This window comes from Nelumbo lutea, chromosome 2 (assembly GCF_056320005.1).
Source record: "Nelumbo lutea isolate HS-2025 chromosome 2, American lotus-T2T, whole genome shotgun sequence".
In the NCBI taxonomy this organism is placed as follows: domain Eukaryota; kingdom Viridiplantae; phylum Streptophyta; class Magnoliopsida; order Proteales; family Nelumbonaceae; genus Nelumbo; species Nelumbo lutea.
This window is the reverse complement of record NC_142685.1, coordinates 78,769,330-78,791,364: the sequence shown is the minus strand read 5'-3', so window position 1 is coordinate 78,791,364 and position 22,035 is coordinate 78,769,330. Positions and strand designations below refer to the sequence as shown.

The following is a 22,035-nucleotide window of genomic DNA, read 5'->3' as shown; positions in this document are numbered from 1 at the left end:
AAGCAAAACAACCTAATTTGATTCATGTTATCTACATAGATATGGCTTTTAATCTATGTTCCATTTCCATTTATTCATCTCTGAGATTTCCGTCCTATCTCAATGATGGAGACTACGAATTGTGTCTCTAGAAATGTGGGAAATCACATAGGGTGCATGGAGCCAACTGTTTCTGTTGCATAACCCCACCACCTTTCTATGAAGGATCATATCCACTCATCGTATAAGCTTTCCCTTTGGCCTCTATCAGACAAGATTCATTGCCATTTTAGGTTAAACATTTATGTCCAATGAGTGCTCACCCATCACATTCGTGAACACCAAGGTACCGTGAGAGAGTCTTCCATTTTAGGATGGGCCCCTCCCACATTGGTCTATGACGCCCCTATCATCTTATAAAACATTCCAACAGATACAACAGCAAATGGATAGCCCAATTTATGGTGTGTTTCCTCATTACTAAAGGAACCATCTTTATGCTAATGATGGAAGGCCTTTAGAGAGTTCATCATTTTAGACAGTGGGTAATACCCTTTGATTGTAAATGAATAAAAGTGCATATTTGATTCATGTTCCCTTTGGTATGTTTCTGTGTAATACCCTTAAACTGGACACTTAATGAGACTCGTGTTAGATTAGAATGTTCACAGCCAGTGGGTCAGTCTGGGGAGACCTATCCTGACAAGGCTGACACTATGGTGCCACCAACTCGATTGGGGTGGCTTGTCTCAGCTACGGGGGTGAGACCCTAGGCACTTACAGTGTAAGATTAATTGAATCTTTGAACTGGACCAGATTTCCAGTATTGCCCTGGACCTTGGAGATTGATGGGCAAAACTGGAAAGTTACACCGAACCCTAGACTCGATTATGATACTGCACTAGGTGTCGGATTGAGCTATCTTTGATATACCAATCAGTGAGATCCTTAGCGGGAGTCAAAACCTGGGTATGTCGGGACAGTCTGAGAATTCATCTGAGTGGGTGATCATAGTGACAGGATCAGCCCCTTTGTCAGACAAAGCTAATGATCAGGGATGCACTCTCTCTGATGGAAACCAAGACTGCCGGCAGCCGATTTCAAATTTCAATCGTTGAGATTTGTTTTTGCAAAATATATTTTATATGAGATATAAAAGTATGTATATTATGGTTTCAAAATGATTTGCAAAAGGTTTTAATTCCTAGGATCCATATAAGAAGAGAGTGCAACAATGTTCCTTGTAGCCGAGGGAGAGGTCTTCTCTTGTCGGGCAGTGTGTGATCATTATGGGCTGAGAGGTTAAGTGTAAGATTGAGGATGATGCCTGAGGGGCTAATCTTGCATCTGCCCACAGTCCGTGGGTGTTACAAGGTGGCTTGGCCCAAGGACCACTTAGGGTAAGTGTTGGGCCCATAGAGCCCATCTGATGGGTTTCAGGGGGTGCACTATCCATAACAGTGTATTTGGCCAGGCCTTGTAACAAAGGCTAGGCTAATCCCATGTGGCTGATGTGTAGATCAATGTTTGGATCCCACACCATACAAGGAAGCCCAACTGGGCAGCAGTTTGGAAGAATAAATGAATACATAACCTTAAATGGGCCTTAAGCCCATTTCAAACTGGGATAATTTGATTAGTCACTTAAGGGGCGAATTCTGATATGGATCAGCTTATAGGATTGGGCCCACACCCTATCCACTTAGAGAGTTCAAGATCTAAATAAGATTTAGATCTAGAAACCTCCTAATTAGATTAGGAGATGGCTGATCTAATTTGCAGATAAGATAAGGGTTATCCCTTATCTTAAAGGGACTTCTAATCCAAATATGATTTGGGTTAGCAACTCCTAATGGGATTAGGAGCTGATCCCTTTAAGATTATAAAAGGAGAAGGGGGCGGCAGCCTTTAGACATGAAATGCAAGCAATATAGAGATTCTTGTCTTCAAAGCTGAGATTACTAGAAGAGAGAATTCTGCACCCTGCAAATACTCTCTTGCCGCCTCCTTCCTACAGCTGCCGCCTACAACAGTTCGATCTCCAGTTCTTGGGAGATATCAAGATTGGATCTTGATACCAATCTTTTGGAGAAAATATTGGTGGGAGTTGTATTCACAAGCCGTTCAGGTGATTCTTGAGAAGGGTCAAGTTCTTTTGGAAGAACACTACTGATTCTGTTCCACCCTGCACTGCGCCATCTTCAGTGGGAGCAGATTTTGGATCCTTCCTTGGGCATGAACACCTCCATTGGGAGATACTACTTCTCTGTATCAGGTATTATCTCTCCCTACTCCTTTTGGTTCAGATTTGGTTTAGTTTATGGTTCAAGAATGATCATTGAAAATATGATTTTCTAAATGGGGAATTCAATTCCCAGTTGAAGGGAGAGAAAAAACTTTGAAATTTGCCCCCTTATTCCGCAATCTTTGGGCGTCCATGTGATGGATTTCCTATCCCTTCACATCATATGAATCTCCCTATTACATGCACACATATTTTAGGAGGGAACAAAAGTTACGCCCTACTTTAATTTAGATCAAACCAAAGTGGCTCCCACTAACTTTCATAAAGCCAGATTTTGGTGGGCCCTAAACGGCTAGGGTTCCGCACGGTTCCTCTTGAGGAGGTGTGGGGCCTACCATGAAAGGAGGATCATCCAATGATCTTTAGGGACACCATGGCAATGATGTGCATTTAGCCATGGTGTACGCAAGACCCACTATCGTATCAGCATGGGCCAAGTACTTATGGCCCATGAACGTTACACATCATACACCCATACATCACATGCAGGGATAAAATTGATCCAATCAATTAATATATGTAAAACCCATTATTAAAGCCCATAATAATTCATAATATTACCGATTAATATTATCTAGGTATATGGGCTGAATAGCAAAGAGCAGTTCGGCCCATATAGCTTTTATGCAATTTAATGGTCTTAAGCAGTTTTAAAACATTAAAATTGGGCTTTATAGGTGTAGGCCAAATTAGATCTTGCAATTAACTATCAATTCCTTGACCCAAGAGTGGAAACTTAGGGCTGAGAATAGCCCCCATCGAACCATAGATTCGGTTCAACCAGTTTGGTCCAATCTGGTACGAATGGGTCTAGGGTTTGATTTTTAATTCAAGAATTGATCTGAAATTAAATTACTGATAAAATACATTCAAGAATTAGTACTAAGGTAGTTCACAGACCTGCTACCTTTCAAAATAGAAGTTAGTTTGCAGCTTGCAGTTTCTCAAAGTGCAAATCACAAATGGGCTAACCCTAATTTGTGAAAATCCTTCCTTCTGCACAATCAACTTCGATCTGGATTGAAATAAAATAGAAAAACCCTAATTTTCTATTAATATTATATCAAATTGAATTCCTATACATTCAGTCTAGAAAATAAAAAAAAAAATTAATTACAGACCAGAATGAAAAAAAATTGCAAAGTGTAGATTTCTTGTGCCAATCAAGATTACGATCTCCACCGTACGAACAACCCATAAATCAAGATAAATATAAAGAACAGTTCTAGGTATAAGTCAGATTTAAAATTTTTAATTTCAAATCAATCGCCCTTAATCTAGGAACCGATTTCTCAGAAAATCACTTATCTGCGCAAATTGGGTAGAACGCCTTCTGCCCTTTTGCGCAGTTTTAGATCTAATCAATTTTGGTTCAAGATTTGAACATGGCTCTAATACCCTTGAAGGGATGAGAAATCCATCATATGGATGGCCAAACCATATAGGTAGGTTTGGCAAAATTTCAAAAATTTCTCTCTCCCATGTGGGAATCACATTCCCTATTTTTAAAAACTGCATTTTCAAGGATCAATCTTGAACCGTAAACCAGACTAGATCTAAAACCAAAAGGTAGGAGTGGGAAATACTTAATACGGAGTAATAGTAACTCCCAATAAAGGTGTTAACACCCATGGAGATACAAAGACTGCTCCCACTAAAGATGACACAACGTAGGGTGGAGCAGAATTAGTAGGGTGGTTCTTCAGCAAGAACTTGATTCTTCACTAAGATTCTGGTGGAGGGCGAGTGAGCATGACTTCAGATCAGTTTTTCTCCAAAAACTGATATCAAGAACCTTTCTTTATCGCTCCTACAGGTGGAGATCGAACTGGCTATGGCGGCAGCAATAGGAGAAGGCAAGAGCAGAAGATGGCATCAGTCCAACTGTAGCTGTCTTCTCTCATGTATCAGTAATCTGATTAGGTGAACTGGGGTTCACCCTCCTCTATTTATAGCTGTAAAGAGAGGTTATCCTAATCCCATTAGGAGTTTCCTAATCCAAATCTTGTATTTGGATCTGGACTCTTTTTAAGAGATAAGGATAATCCCTTATCTTATCTACAGATAAAGATCAGCCCTCCTAATCTAATTAGGAGTTTCCGGATCCAAATCTTTATTTGGATCTAGACTCTCTGAGTGGATAGGGACTATCCCTTATCCTATCTGCTGATCTAAATCCCAGAACCACCTCTCTTTAATTAATCTAATTAATCTAGTTTGAATTGGGTTTTAGGCCCATTAAGTTTGTGTGCTCACTTATCCTCCAAACTTCTGCCTGACCCTTGTATGGTGTGGGACTCAAACATTGATCTACACATCAGCTACATGGTTTCAGCCCAGCCTCTATTACAAGGCCTGGCCAAATTCACTGTAGGAGATAGCGAACCCCTGAGTCCATCACCATGGGCTCTTAATGGGCCTAACAATTACACTAAATGGTCTCTAGGTCTAGCCACCTTATAAAAATCCAAGGGCTGTAGGCAGATGCAAGATTAGCCCATCAAGTATTACCCTAAATGGTCTTACACTTAACCTCTCAGCCCATAATGATCAAACACTGCCCGAAAAGAGAGGACCTCTCCCTTGGTTGCAAGGAACAGTGCTGCTCTCTCTACTCACATGGATCCCGGGAATTAAAACCTTTTGCAAACATTTTGAAACCATAATATATATATGTATATCTCTATATAAATATATTTTGCAAAACAAATTTCAACGGTTGAAATTGGCTACGGACAACTTTGGTTTCCATCAAAGAGAGTGCATCCCTAATCATTCACTTTGTCCGACAAAGGGGCTGATCTTGTCACTATGATCACCCACTCAAATGAATTCTCAGACTGACCAAACATACCCAGGTTTTGACCCCCTTTAAGGATCTCACTGATTGGCATATCAAAGACGGCTCAATCCGACACCTAGTGCAGTATCATAATCGAGTCTAGGGGTCAGGTGTAACATTCTAGTTTTGCCCATCTATCTCCATGGTCCAAGGCAATACTAGAATTCTGGTCTGGTTCAGGGTTTCAAGAAAACCCACGCTGCATGTACCTCAGGTCTCACCCTAGCAGCTGAGACAAGCTACCCCAACCAACTTGGCGGCACATTAGTGTCAGCCTTGGCAGGATAAATCTCCCCAGATTTATCGAACGGTTGTGAAAATTCTAAACTAAGATGAGTCTCATATGTGTCCAGTTTAAGGGTATTACACAAAAACACACCACAATAACATGAATCAAATATGTACTTTATTCATTTACATTAAATGTCATAAGGTACTTCATTCTGATTGGAGCTAAGGGCATAAACTGTCTAATAGTTCTACTCACCAGTTCTGCCCACCAGTCTCCAAGGTCCAAGACATAACTGGAAAATGGCCTGGTTCAATGTTTTAAGCAAACACACAATACATGTACTTCAAGTCTAACCCTGGCAATTGAACAAGCCACCCCAACTAACTTGGCAGCACATTAGTGTCAGCCTTGGTAGGATAAACCTCCTAGGTTTGTCCAATGGTTGAGAACATTCTAAACTAACACAAATATCATAATTGTTCAGTTTAAAGGTAACTACATAGAAGCACACCAAGTATAACATGAATCAACTATGTACAATATTCATTTACAATAAATGTTTAATGTACATCAATCTGATTGGAGATAAGGGCATACACTGTCTAACAGCTCCCACTTGCACTTAGGTCCAATCAATACAAGCCGGAGTCCCATACTGTCCACATATTTCTCAAACACTTTTTGTCTAAATGGCTTTGTTAATGAGTCTGCTACATTTTTTGCTGATGCTACCTTCTAAATTCGGACATCCCCTTTACCAGCAATCTCCCGTAGTACATGGTACTTCCTTTCGAAGTGCTTTCACTTTGAGTGGACTCTTGGCTCTTTTGCTTGAGCAATAGCTCCAGTTTTGTCACACAACAGTGGAATGGGTGATGTACTGGATGGAACTGTTCCTAATTTGAGGATGAACTTCTTCATCTATACTGCTTCCTTGGTAGCTTTTGTTGCGGCAATGTATTCAGCCTTAGTTGTGGAATCTGTTGTGGACCCTCGTTTGCTACTTTTCCAACTAACTACATAGGACCCCATCGTGAAGATATAACCAGATGTAGACTTTCTATCATCTGGGTCTGACTAGAACTCAGCATCGGTATACCCTAGGATCTGTAGTGAAATACCATCGAATACCAGACTCATTTGTCCTTCCAAGGTATTTGAGTATGTTCTTTACAATTGTCCAGTGCTCATGTCCTGGGTTTGACTGGTATCTACTTACTATACTCACAACCCAAGCAAAGTCTGGCTGAGTGGACAACCTGGCATACATGATGCTCCCTATGGCTAAGGCATAGGGAACCTCTCTAATGCCCACAGTCTCCTTGGGAGTCTTGGGAGACATACCCTTGGAGAGAGTGACTCCTTGTCTAAATGGGACAAATCCCTTCTTGGAATTCTCCATGTTGTATCTTTTGTCAATCTTGTTAATGTAAGTAGCTTGGGATAATTCTGTTATCCTCTTCAATCTATCTCTATAGAGTCGAAGTCCCAAGATGTTTGAGACCTCTCCAAGATCTTTTATGGAGAATTGTTGCGAAAGCCATACCTTTGCCATAGTCAACATTCCTACATCATTCCCAATGAGTAAGATGTCATCTACATACAGAATTAAGAATGTAACCTTATCTCCCACTAATTTACTATAAACACAGGTCTCGTCTGGATCCTGATCAAAGTTAAACTATTTGACGATAGAGTCAAATTGGATGTTCTTGAAGCTTTCTTAAGTCCATAAATGGATTAGTTAAGTTTACACACCATGTGGTCCTGACCAGCAATAATAAATCCTTGTGGTTGCTACATATAGATTATCTTCAGTAAGATCTCCATTCAGGAATGTGGTTTCAACATCCATATGCCAAATCTCATAGTCATAGTGTGTTGCTACAGCTAGCAGGATCCATGTGGATTTAAGCATGGTCACTAGCGAAAAGGTTTTCTCATAATCGATTCCCTCTTTCTAAGTGCACCCTTTGGCTACAAGACAAGCTTTGTAGGTCTCAACCTTCCCATAAAGGCCTTTCTTCTGCTTGTAGATTCATTTAGAACTAATTGCTTTCACCCCAGGGGGAGGGTCTATGAGAGTCCAAAACTTGTTGGTTTCCATTGAGTCCATCTTTGTTAGATAGTTTTGTATGCCCTTAGCTTCAATCAAAATGATGTACCTTATGAGTTTATTGTAAATGAATAAAAGTGCATATTTGATTCATGTTCCCTTGGTATGTTTTTATGTAATACCCTTAAACTGGACACTTAATGAGACTCGTGTTAGTTTAGAATGTTCACAGCTAGTGGGTCGGTTTGGGGAGACCTATCCTGACAAGGCTGACACTGTGATGCCACCAAGTCGGTTAGGGTGGCTTGTCTCAGCTACCGGGGTGAGACCCTAGGTACATACAGTGTAGGATTAATTAAATCTTTGAACTAGACCAGATTTCCAGTATTGCCCTGGACCTTGGAGATTGATGGGCAAAACTAGAAAGTTACACCCGACCCCTAGACTCGATTATGATGCTGCACTAGGTGTCGGATTGGGTTATCTTTGATGTACCAATCAGTGAGATCCTTAGCAGGGGTCAAAACCTGGGTATGTTGGGATAGTCTGAGAATTTATCTGAGTGGGTGATCATAGTGATAGGATCAGCCCCTTTGTCGGACAAAGGTAATGATCGGGGATGCACTCTCGCTGATGGAAACCAAGACTGCCGGCAGCCAATTTCAATCGTTGAGATTTGTTTTTGCAAAATATATTTTATATGAGATACAAAAGTATATATATTATGGTTTTGAAATGATTTGCAAAAGGTTTTAATTCCCGGGATCCATACAAGAGAGAGTGCAACATTATTCCTTGCAGCCGAGGGAGAGGTCCTCTCTCGTCGGGCAGTGTATGATCATTATGGGCTGAGAGGTTAAGTGTAAGACCATTGAGGATAATACCTGATGGGCTTAATCTTGCATCTGCCCACAGTCCCTGGGTGTTACATGGTGGCTTGGCCCAGGGACCACTTAGGGTAAGTGTTGGGCCCTTAGAGCCCATCTGATGGGTTTCAGGGGGTGCACTGTCCGTAACAGTGTATTTGGCCAGGCCTTGTAACAAATGCTGGGCTGAACACATGTGGCTGATGTGTAGATCAATGTTTGGGTCCCATGCCATACAAGGAAGCCCAACTGGGCAGCAGTTTGGAAGGCTAAATGAATACATAACCTTAAATGGGCCTTAAGCCCATTTTGAACTAGGTTAATTTGATTAGTCACTTAAGGGGTGAATTCTGAGATGGATCAGCTGATAGGATTGGGCCCAGACACTATCCACTTCGAGAGTCCAAGATCTAAATGAGATTTTGATATGGAAACCTCCTAATTAGATTAGGAGATGGTTGATCTAATCTGCAGATAAGATAAGGGTTATCCCTTATCATTTAAATGGACTTCCAATCCAAATATGATTTGGGTTAGAAACTCCTAATGGGATTAGGAGTTGTTCCCTTTAAGTCTATAAAAGGAAGAGGGGGCGGCAGCCTTTAGACATGCAATGCAATCCAGAGATCTTTGTCTTTAGAACTGAGATTACTAGAAGAGAGAATTCTACACCCTGCAAATACTCTCTTGCCGCCTCCTTCCTGCAGCCACCGCCTACAGCAGTTTGATCTCCAATTCTTGGGAGAAATTCTTATGAATGGTCACAAGCCATCCAGTTGATTCTTATGAATGGTCAAGTTCTTTTGGAAGAACACTGCTGATTCTACTCCACCCTACACTACGCCATCTTCAGTGGGAGCAGATTTTGGATCCTTCCTTGGGCGTGAACACCTCCATTGGGAGATACTGCTTCTCCGTATCAGGTATTATCTCTCCCTACTCTTTTTCGTTCAGTTCTGGTTTAGTTTATGGTTCAAGAATGATCCTTGAAAATATGATTTTCTAAATAGGGAATTCGATTCCCAGTTGAAGGGAGAGAAAAATTTTTGAAATTCGCCCCCTTATTCCACAATCTTTGGGTGTCCATGTGATGGATTTCCTATCCCTTCAATCTTGGCTTTCATGGCATCTACCCACTTCAAGGAATATATGTCCAACATAGCTTTTGTATAAGTTAGGGGATCTTTCTCACTAATCATGGCTTCCATCAAGTAACTTTCTTGATAATAGCCGCAATGAACTGGAGGCCTAGAAACCCGGGTATACCTTCTAAGTTGGGGGTTATCTAGAACGTGTGGGACATCTCCCACTACTCCTTAGCTTCCCTCATCAAAAACAATTTATTGACAATGATTGTCCAGGATGTAATCTTCTCCAAGAAATAGGCATTTCAATTACAAAACACCTTTTTCTTTCTTGGGTCATAGAATAGGTATTCTACAAAGATTTTGGGGTAGTCCACAAATAGGCAACGACTAGTTTTGGATTCCAATTTGTCAGCAATTGTTCTTTTAACATGTGTCACAAAAACCCAAATCATCAAGTGCCTTATGAAGGGATGAGAAATCCATCATATGGATGGCCGAACCCTGCAGGAAGGTTAGGCAAAATTTCAAAAAATTTTCTCTCTCTCCCATGTGGGAATCACATTCCCTATTTTAGAAAACTGCATTTTCAAGGATCAATCTTGAAACCAAACTGGACCAGATCTGAAACCATATGGGAGGAGAGGGATATACCTGATACGGAGTAATAGTAACTTCCAACGAAAGTGTTCATGCCCAAGGAGAGAACCAAAGAGTGCTTCCACAAAAGATGACACAGTGTGTGGTGAAGTAGAATCAATAGGACGATTCTTTAGTAAGAACCAAATTCTTCAGCAAGAATATGAAGGAGGGAAGATGAGCACGACTTTGGATTTCCTTTTCTACCAAAAGGAAATGTCAAGAATTGTTCTTGATCACTCCCACTGGTGGAGATTGAACTGGTAGGACGGCAAGAGCAAGACAGAAGAAGACAATGTAGTCAAACTGTGTTGTGTGTCTCTGTAATTTAGCAGTCTATGAGATGAGATGGAGTTTCACCCTGCTCTTCTATTTATAGCCTTAAAGAGAGGATCTCCTAATCTCATTAGGAGTTTCCTAATCCAAATTTTTTATTTGGATCTGGACTATCTTTAGGAGATAAGGATAATCCCTTATCTTATTTGTAGATAAAGATCAGCTTTCCTAATCTAATTAGGAGTTTCCTGATCCAAATCTTTATTTGGATCTGGACTCTTTGAGTGGATAGGGATAATCCCTTATCCTATCTGCTGAACTAAATTCCAGAACCCCCCTCTTTTAATTAACCTTATTAAGCCAGTTCTATTTGGGCTTTAGGCCCATTAAGTCTATCTGCTCACTAGCCCCTCAATCTGTTGCCCAGTTGGTTATCATTGTATGGTGTGGGACCCAAACATTGATCTACACATCAGCCACATCGGTTCAGCCCTACCTTTGTTTCAAGGCCTGCTCGAATTCACTGTAGGAGAGAGTGAACCCCTGAGTCTGTCACCATGATCTCTTAATGGGCCCAACATTTACACTAAATGGACCTTGGGTCAAGCCACCATATAAAAACCCAAGGACAGTGGGCAAATGCAAGATTATCCCATCAGGTATTACCCTCAATGGTCTTACACTTAACCACTTAGCACATAACGATCAAACACTACCTGACAAGAGAGGACCTCTCCCTCGGCTGCAAGGTATAGTGCTGCACTCTCTACTCACATGGATCCTAGGAATTAAAACCTTTTGCAAATATTTTGAAACCATAATATATATATATATATATATATATATATATATATATATATTGCATATCTCTATATAAATATATTTTGTAAAACAAATTTTGATGGTTGAAATCAACTGTCAGTGGTAGTTTAGGTTTCCATCAGAGAGAGTGCATCCCCGATCATTCACTTTGTTCGATAAAGGGGCTGATCCTGTCACTATGATCACCCACTCAGATGAATTCTCGAACTGTCTCAACATACCCAAGTTTTGACCCCCTCTAAGGATTTCAATGATTGGCATATCGAAAATAGCCCAATCCAACACCTAGTGTAGTATCATAATCAAGTCTAGGGATTAGGTGTAACATTATAGTTTTGCCCATCTATCTCCAAGGTCCAGGGCAATACTAGAATTCTGGTCCAGTTCAGGGTTTCAAGAAAACCCACGCTGCATGTACCTCAAGTCTCATCCTGGTAGCTGAGACAAGTCACTCCAACCAACTTTGTAGCACATCAGTGTCAGCCTTGGCAAGATAAATCTCCCTAGATCTATCTACGAGTCTCATATGTGTCCAGTTTTAGGTATTACACAAAAATACACCATAATAACATGAGTCAAATATGTACTTTATTCATTTACATTAAATTTCATAATGTACATCATTTTGATTGGAGCTAAGGGCATATATTGTCTAATAGCTCCCATTTGTACTTAGTTCCAATCGGGTATAAGCCGAAGTCCCACGCTTTCCACGTGTTTCTCATACACTTTCTGTGTTAGTAGTTTAGTCTATGGATCTACTACATTTTTCGCTGATGCTACCTTCTGAATCAAGATGTCCCCTCTTCCAACTATCTCCCACAGAACATGAAACTTCCTCTCAATGTGCTTTGACTTTGAGTGGGCTCATGGCTCCTTAGCCTGAGCAATGGCTCTAGTGTTGTCACACAACAATGGAATGGGTGATGTGCTGGATGGAACTACTCCCAACTCTTGAATGAACTTCTTCATCCATATGGCTTCTTTGGTAGCTTCACTTGCGGTAATGTATTCGACTTCGGTTGTGGAATCCATCATGGACCCCTGTTTACTGCTTCTCTAGCAAACATCGCATGATCCTATCATGAAGATATAACCAGATGTAGACTTTCTACCATTTGAATCTAACTGGAAATCGACATCAGTATACCCCTGGATCTGTAGTGAACTACCATTAAATACTAGACAAAATTCTTTTGTCCTTCGAAGGTATTTTAATATGTTTTTCATAGCAGACCAATGCTCTGGCCCTGGGTTAGATTGGTATCTGCTTACCACACTCACTGCCTAAAAAATGTCAGGACGAGTGCACAGCATGGCATAAATGACACTCCCTACGGCTAAGGCATAGGGAACCTCTTTCATGCCCTCAATCTCTTTGAGAGTCTTGGGAGACAAATCACTGGAGAGAGTGACTCTGTGCCTGAAAGAAACATTTCCTTTCTTGGAGTTCTCCATGTTGTATCTCTTAACCATTTTGTCAATGTAAGCGAATTGGGATAATCCTATTATCCTCTTCGATCTTTCTCTATAGAGTCAAAGACCCAGTATGTAGGAGGCTTCTCCAAGATCTTTCATGGAGAATTGTTGTGAAAGCCATATTTTCATCGTAGTTAACATTCCTACATCATTCATGCCCTCAATCTCTTCAGGAGTCTTGGGAGACAAATCACTGGAGAGAGTGACTCCGTGCCTAAAAGAAACATTTCCTTTCTTGGAGTTCTCCATGTTGTATCTCTTAACTATTTTGTCAATGTAAGCAAATTGGGATAATCCTATTATCCTCTTCGATCTTTCTCTATAGAGTCAAAGATCCAGTATGTAGGAGGCTTCTCCAAGATCTTTCATGGAGAATTGTTGTGAAAGCCATATTTTCATCGTAGTTAACATTCCTACATCATTCCCAATTAGTAGAATGTCATCTACACACAGAACCATCATAAGCTTAGGTTATTCATAAGAACCTGAGGTGTTTTTAGGCTTAATTGTTGAGTTTCTATGGTTAATTTGGGTTTTTATGAGTCAATTTAATGCATTCAGATGTTTTGTCACTTTTTAGTTAACTAATCGCCAAAGATGAAGGTTCTGGGCCAATTTGGGACAGTATAGGGTGAAAAGGGCAGCACTTCGGCCCACATAGAAGCAAGACTCAGCTGAAAATTAAGAGAATAGCAGTTTGGCCCACCAAGAATAGTAGCCCAATTCGTTGCCCTAGAGGGGAGAAAGGTGGCTGCCTTTAGAGAAGAAGGAGAGGCTGAAATGGAAAGATATAAAAGGAAAAGGAAAAGAAAGGATTAGGGTTCGAACCCCAAAAAGAAAATTGAAGAAGAAGAATTGCTAGGGAGAAGAGAAGGCTGCTGAATGCGAATTGGAGAAGGAGCACAACAAGGAGATAAAAGATAGATGCAAAGATTCATAAGTGGTATTCTTCTTTGGTTTTGTAGTTCGGTAACCTAGATTCGACTAGGGTTTCTTGAGGTTTCTCTATTGAATATTTCTTCTTTCTTTCTTTATGCGAACCATGATGATTTTTAATTCTGACTTGTAATTAATTTTTAGGAGATCCGATTGAGAGTGATTTAGTCATGGGATTCTTGATTAGGGTTTGATTTATAGAATAATCTTGGTCGAATTGTTCTTGCTTCTTGGATTACTTGGATTACTTGAGAAAGAGTTTAGGTAATCAGATCATCTAATCAAGAAAACGGACAGAATGCATTTTAGAGATAAGTTGCATGGTTCGGTTGGCAATAATTCATACCTGAATTGATGACCTGTGAATTCTGTGTACTTAATTCATCTATAGTGATTAAATTCCTAATAGAGATATAGGAATTGCCGTTCATAGATAGGGTGGGCTGCACTTGAGAGAGGCTGCTCGTAAATTAGGGTTTCGCCAACCCAAGACTGAATTCACTTTGGTTGTACAGCTTGATGATTTGATTGCTAAATTGGTTCTGTCAATTCTTGTATGCAGTATTCTTTGTATCATTAAGAGTGGTTTGATCTGAAATTAATTAGGGTAGTTTGTTTGTTCTTAATTACATCATGAGGGCCTAGGTTTCTATTGTTAGGGATTAATACCTGATCATGCATTGATTTTTAGTCATTAATAAAATCGATGAGGTTCTTGCTATATTGTGTTATTTGTGCTGATTACTTATCATTGATTGATCACCATTGATTCATTCTATAATCAATAATATCCATCAAGAGATGATAAGTGCGGTGGAATTAATAACACTTATTTGACCAATAATTATGTAGAGATATCACTTATTGGTAGGATTTCCTCATAGGTGTATTAACGGCTTGTGTTTATGCAAAGAGCATTTTGAACGAAAGAATGAGAATTCATTGATTGTAATTCCATTTAATTGAACACAGGGTTAGCTAGTCGACTTTTGAGAAAGATTGACTAGTGTTTTTAGGAACACCTTGGAATATAGCAACCCTCATGGGATTGTATTGATACTGAATCTCGATGATTGTGATAGGATTCATACCTAGCAACTTTCTTATTGATTTTGTTCAAGTTTCTTGTTTTTGTGAGATAAATTTCCTTAATTAGTAGTGCACAAACCCAATTGATCATTGCTTTAAACAAGTTGAGAAGAAATTAATAGGTGGCTAAATAATTCATTCCTCGTGGGAACGATTCTGTATTCCTTACTATATTACTTGTATGACTCCATACTCTTGCAGATAGTGGTCAAGTTTTTGGTGCCGCTGCCGGGGAATGAATTTTATTTGACACCATAATTAATTTAGTTTCTCTTGATTTAAAGCATAGTTTTTTATTAGTTTTTGCTAACTTTGTTTGTTTGCATTCTTTCTTTAGGTAGTGTTTCGGCGTAAGAGAAGAACTCGAAGTTCACAACCCGAGCTTCTTCCTTTCAGACCTGAAATCGAGAAGTTTGTTAGAGAAAATAGGAAAGCTTAGCAAGTAAGGTTTTCAGAGATGGCAGAAGATAATGGAGGTAACCAAGCAGACTGACAAGATAATGAGAGAACTCTTAGAGACTTTGCTATGCCTAGACTGCATTGTGCACAACAGAGTGTCGCAAGGCTGAACATCAATGCCAATAACTTTGAGATTAAGCTATCTCTACTCCAAATGATTCAATCAAGCATGCAGTTTTATGGCATGGGCAATGAAGATCCTAATGCTCAAATCACAAATTTCTTGGAAATCTGTGATACCTTCAAATATAATGGAGTTTTAGATGATGCTATTAGGCTGAGGCTTTTCTCTTTCACCTTGAATGATAAAGCTAAAGCATGGTTAAATTCTCTACCAGCAAATTCCATAACCACGTGGACACATCTGGCATAGGCTTTCTTGGCTAAGTATTTCCCCTAGCTAAAACCGCAAAGATCATTAAAGACATCACTACTTTTCAGAAATTTGATAATGAATCATTGTATGAGGCTTGGGAAAGATTTAAGGATTTGTAGAGAAGCTGCCCTCACCATGGGTTACCTAAGGGACTTTTGATTCAAACTTTCTACAATGGAGCCACTTGTACTACTAGAGATACTATTGATGCTACTATAGGAGGTTCCTTGATGTGGAAAACTATAGATGTTGCTTTTGATCTCTTAGAGGAAATGGCAGCTAATAATTGTTTGTGGCCAGCCGAGCGGCTAAATCCACCTAGACAAGGAGGCAAATCAGAAGCAGACTCCATAGCATCCTTGCAAGCTCAAATTTCAACCTTAATCAAACAATTGGGTACCAGGAACGTGCAGGCCAACGCCATCAACAATTCTATGCAACCAATCTATGAGTATTATAATTGTATAGGTCAAGCATTGTAGGGGGAGGGGGTCGCGACCACCAAGAAATTGTGACTGAGTCTTATCGTGCTAGGCCACATGCCAAGTTCCATAGGTACTATGACCTTTCCTAGGGGTCTAATCTCTTCTCCACTGAAGCTGACCAGCGGGGTGTTCGCGGGCTTCAAGTCACTCTCTCGGAATTGGAGCTTGTCGAAGGCTGCTTTAAAGAGGATGTTTGCCGAACTGCCAATGGACTCCACGTGCATCATCTTCGATGAAGAATATGGGGTCTTCTGTCCTAGGCCACTTCGAGGGATTTCGCTCTTCTCTGGCAGCCTCCCAGGTTGACGCGTGAGCTGCTGCCAAGGTGCACCCTACCACGATCGATCCTCCAACGATCACGTGGAATGTTCCCCGAACTGGTCTTTCCTCTGGGGGCCACTTCTGTGGTTCTACTAGCCAACTGCTGGACTCGGGAGCATCTTTGCTATGCTCTCCCTACCGACCTAGCTTATTACTATTGTTTTTATTATTGTGCTGTCCAAAATTTCATAGATATCCGCGACGGATAAGTTCCTCTATCTTGTTAAGGAGATTGTTACAATGTTCGGTGTTATGACCGTGATCCCTATGGAAACTGCAGTACAAGTTTTTATTCCTCTCGTTCGGGTTTCCCTTCAGACGAGGTGGCCACATATGGGGCATCTTTGATCGTCATTAAGATCTCAGCTTGCTTCGCGTTTAAGGGTGTGTAGTTTGTCCGAGCTGCTAAGGGAGATTGGAACGGCTGGCTTGGCTTCATCTCCCGAGCTGGGTCTTTCCTTCTTCTATCATCTGGGTTAGAGGGCTCACCTTCCCTCTTCCTTTGCTCGATCCCACTTTTAGTCCTTTGGTTGCTCTCCTCCTTTGTTCTCATGAATTTGTCCGTGAGCTTGAGGAATTCAGCCACGGTCGCGGGCTGGTTAACTACCATGTGCCACTTGAACTCCTTGTGTGTCACTCCTCTCTTGGTTGCCGCAAGCTGCACCGCAGGGTCCAGGCATGGTATTTGCAAGCATGAGTCATTGAACCGCATGATGTAGCCCCGGATGGACTCTCCTTCTCTCTATACTACTCCAAAGATGCTCTCCTCGGTTCGGGGGCACCGTTTGCTGGTAACAAAGTGCGCGGTGAAGACCTGCACGAACTGGGTCCAACTTCTTATTGATCTGGGGGCCAGGTTCCTGTACCAAGTGTGGGCCACCCCCCTAAAGGTGGTAGTGAAGGCCACGCACATGTAGGATTCACTGGCCCTTGCCAGGTGCATTTGGGACTGGAAGGCATCGATGTGGTCTTTGGGGTCGAAGGACCCATCATACTTGTCTAGAGAGGGGAAATTGAAATCTCTAGGCATGGGGACTACAAGGAGTTCTGATGAGAGGTGGGAAGGGTTTGAGAGAATAGGGGCAGCTTTTACCTCGTTCGAGCTTGTCTCTTCTTTACCTCAGAGCTCGGGTAGGATGCGGGTGGTAGTTCGGTGACTTCACCGACATCTTTGTTGCTGCTTAGAGGACTTGATATTGGCGTTGTTGGCCTCGGTGTTGCCGAGCTCGATGGGCCCGGACTGTTTGTAGTCCGCCGCTAGGACGCCGAATTGGTTCTCTGTGAGCAGGAGCTCAAACTTGGAGTGCCAAGGTGCTGACTTGACTGGCAAGGAGGTTCCCAATCTGTTGGTGAGCTGCAAGGCGGGGGTGATTAGTCTTTCTCTCCTACCCGGGGATGAGGCCTGGCTCTTGGAGGGGTTCTGAAGTTGGGAGGCCTCTCCTCGGTGAAGGCATCCGCCCTGAGGGGAGGGCTTAACTGGCTTCGGAGCGGGGTGCCGAGGTGGAAGCTGTGGTTGGTTCAGAGGCAGTTGGGGGAACTGCTGTTGATAGTGATACTGAGAGATGTGGTGCAATACTTGCTGCTGATGGAGCTGATGTTGCTGAAACTGCTACATTTGGGCTTGCATTGCCCACATGCACTGCATCAAGTCATCAAACCGATTTTGGCTAGTCGCCAGAGGTACAACAGTTGGTTCGGCAAAGGTTGTCTCGACAGGGAGAGGAAGGGAAACATTCATAGGTGCCACCATGCTTGGTATGTTGAGGCTAGGGATTCCATCCATCGATAGGGGGACGGTGAATTGTCCTATGCACACAGTGGTGGGCTGGGGGTGTTCCCCTACAACATTCAAGTCGGCGTTGTGCCTGCTACTGCTGGGAGAAGCCATGGGAGCTATGGTTTCTTTGAGAGAGAGAGAGAGAGAGAGAGAGGGAGAGTTAAAGGTTAGGGGAGGCTTTTTGAAATCTTCCCATAGAAGGTGCCAAATGATGGTGCGCAATCCGGTTGGTCCAAGCTGTCGGTTATCTCGCTTCTGACGAGATTGGAGGTGCCTAAAATGAGGAAGAAAATGGAGACTCCCTGGGAGGAACTCGGTTGGAACACTCTGAAGCTTAAGTTATTGCTCTTTAGAAGGCAAGGGAAATGAGAAATTCTAAGACCAGAAAGCGAATAATCACATACCTTCTTCCTCATGAGATGGGGGCCTTTATAGTCACCTTGAATACTTACTCCCGTACCCTTGACAGTTCGGCTATCTTTACCTCTGCTAGATTGGGTCATTTCCTCTGACGAATCGGGTCACTTCCTCTGCCAGATCGGGGGTCATTTTGGGTGTCATAACCTCCACTGCCAGTTGCCAGTTCGGTTGTCACAACCTCCACTGTTCCTTGTTAGGGCTGTCCCTGCCACGTCTGAGATGGCGGTGGCAAGTGGCCGTTGGGGGGTGGCTATCATGTGTCGGACCCCTAATCAGTCAGGTGTGCCGCCTCTGTGTACGGGCTTCCTGGGCGTCAGGTATGGTTTAGTCAGGTAACTGGGGGCCGAAGTAGTGTGCGAGTTGAAGTCTGTTAGTGTTAGACAGTTTTGTATGCCCTTAGCTTCAATTAAATGATGTACATTATGAGTTTATTGTAAATGAATAAAAGTGCATATTTGATTCATATTCCCTTGGTATGTTTCTATGTAATACCCTTAAACTGGACACTTAATGAGACTTGTGTTAGTTTAGAATGTTCACAGCCAATGGGCGGTCTGGGGAGACCTATCCTAAGAAGGCTGACACTGTGGTGCCATCAAGTCGGTTGGGGTGGCCCATCTCAACTGCCAGGGTGAGACCCTAGGCACATACAGTGTAGGATTAATTGAATCTATGAACTGGACTAGATTTTCAGTATTGCCTTGGACCTTGGAGATTGATGGGCAAAACTAGAAAGTTACACCCGACCTCTAGACTCGATTATGATACTGCACTAGGTGTCGGATTGGACTGTCTTTGATGTACCAATCAGTGAGATCCTTAGCGGGGGTCAAAACCTAGGTATGTTGGGATAGTCTGAGAATTCATCTCAGTGGGTGATCATAGTGATAGGATCAGCCTCTTTGTCGGACAAAGGTAATGATCGGGGATGCACTCTCACTGATGGAAACCAAGACTGCCGGTAGTTGATTTCAATCATTGAGATTTTTTTTGTGAAATATATTTTACATGAGATATAAAAGTATATATATTATGATTTCAAAATGATTTGCAAAAGGTTTTAATTCCTGGGATCCATACAAGCAGAGAGTGCAACATTGTTCCTTGTAGCCGAGGGAGAGGTCCTCTCTTGTCAGGCAGTGTATGATCATTATGGGCTGAGAGGTTAAGTGTAAGACCATTGAAGATAATACCCGATGGGCTAATCTTAGATCTGCCCACTGTCCCTAGGTGTTACAAGGTGGCTCGGCCCAGGGACCACTTAGGGTAAGTGTTGGGCCCATAGATCCCATAAGATGGGTTTCAGGGGGTGCACTATCCATAACAGTGTATTCGGCCAGACCTTGTAGCAATGGCTGGGCTGAACCCATGTGGCTGATGTGTAGATCAATGTTTAGGTCCCACACCATACAAGTGAAGGGATAGGATATCCATCACATGGACTCCCAAAGATTGCGGAATAAGGGGGCAAATTTCAAAAATTTTTCTCTCCCTTCAATTGGGAATCAAACTCCCTATTTAGAAAATCATATTTTCAATGATCATTCTTGAACCATAAACTGAACCAGATCTAATCAAAAGGAGTAGGGAGGGATTATACCTGATACGGAGAAACAGTATCTCCCAATGAAGGTGTTCACTCCCAAGGAAGGATCCAAAATTTGCTCCCACTGAAGATGGCGCAATGCAGGGCAGAGCAGAATCAACAGTGTTCATCCAAAAGAACTTGACCCTTCGCAAGAATCAACTGGTTGGCTTGTGAATACAGCTCCAACCAATATTTTCTCCAAAAGATTGGTAACAAGATCAAATCTTGATTACTCCTATAAAGAGGAGGAGATCGAACTGCTGGAGGTGGCGGCTACAGGAAGGAGGCGGCAAGAGAGTATTCGTAGGGTGCAAAATTCTCTCTTCTTGTGATTTTAGCTCTGAAGACAGGAGTTGTGTATTGCATGTCAAAAGGCTGCCGCCCCCTCCTCCTTTTATAATCTTAAAGGGATCAACTCCTAATCCCATTAGGAGTTTCTAATCCAATTCATATTTGGATTAGAAGTCCCTTTAAGTGATAAGGGATAACCCTTATCTTATCTGCAGATCAGATCAGCCATCTCCTAATCTAATTAGGAGGCTTCCAGGCTCTCTAAGTGGATAGGGTCTGGTCCCAATCCTATCAGCTGATCCATATCAGAATTCGCCCCTTTAAGTGACTAATCAAATCAGTCCAGTTTAAAATGGGCTTAAGACCCATTTAAGGTTATGTATTCACTTAGCCTTCCAAACTACTGCCCAGTTGGGCTTCCATGTATGGCGTGGGACCCAAACATTGATCTACACATCAGCCACATGGGTTCAGCCCAGCCTATGTTACAAGGCCTGGCTGAATACACTGTTATGGACAGTGCAGCCCTTGAAACCCATCAAATGGGCTCTATGGGCCCGACAATTACCCTAAGTGGTCCCTGGGCCAAGCCACCTTGTAACACCAAAGGGCTGTGGGCAGATGCAAGATTAGCCCATCTGGCATTATCCTCAATGGTCTTACACTTAACCTCTCAGCCCTTATAGATCATACACTGCCTAACAAGAGAGGACCTCTCCCTCGGCAGCAAGGAACAGTGTTACACTCTCTGCTTATATGGATCCTGGGAATTAAAACCTTTTGCAAATTATTTCGAAACCATAATATATATACTTTTATATCTCATATAAAATATATTTTGCAAAACAAATCTCAATGATTGAAATCGGCTGTCGGCAGTCTTGGTTTCCATCAGTGAGAGTGCATCCCCTATCATTACCTTTGTCCAACAAAGGGGCTGATCCTGTCACTATGATCAACCACTCAGATGAATTCTCAGACTGTCCCAACACACCCAGGTTTTGACCCTCGCTAAGGATCTCACTGATTGGTATATCAAAGACAGTCCAATCCGACACCTAGTGCAGTATCACAATCGAGTCTAGGGGTCGGGTGTAACTTTCCAGTTTTGCCCATCAATCTCCAAGGTCTAGCGCAATACTGGAAATCTGGTCTAGTTCATAGATTCAATTAATCCTACACTGTATGTACCTAGAGTCTCACCCTGGCAGCTGAGACAGGCCACCCCAACCGACTTGGTGGCACCACAGTGTCAGCCTTGTCAGGATAGGTCTCCCCATACCGACTCACTAGCTGTGAACATTCTAAAGTAACACGAGTCTCATTAAGTGTACAGTTTAAGGGTATTACACAGAAACATACCAAGGGAACATGAATCAAATATGCACTTTTATTCATTTACAATAAACTCATAAAATACATCATTTTGATTGAAGCTAAGGGCATACAAAACTGTCTAACAGCTCCCACTTGCACTTAGGTCCAATCAGGTACTAGCCGGAGTCCCATGCTTTCCACGTGTTTCTCAAACACTTTCTGTGATAGTAGCTCGGTCAATGGGTCTGCTACGTTTTCCGCTGTCACTACCTTCTGAATCAGGACATCCCCTCTACCAACAACCTCCCAAAGTACGTGGTACTTCCTCTCGATGTGCTTTGACTTCGAGTGGGCTCGTGGTTCCTTTGCCTGAGCAATGGCTCCATTGTTGTCAC

At 42.1% G+C, this 22,035-nt stretch overlaps 1 non-coding gene across 1 annotated transcript; it reads right to left on the bottom strand.

Moving 5' to 3' along the window:
* Positions 1-15,476: 15,476 nt before the first annotated feature.
* Positions 15,477-15,583, bottom strand: LOC148871609 (small nucleolar RNA R71). The gene has a single exon (XR_016108552.1). It is a non-coding gene; the product is annotated as a small nucleolar RNA R71 (small nucleolar RNA).
* Positions 15,584-22,035: the final 6,452 nt, after the last annotated feature.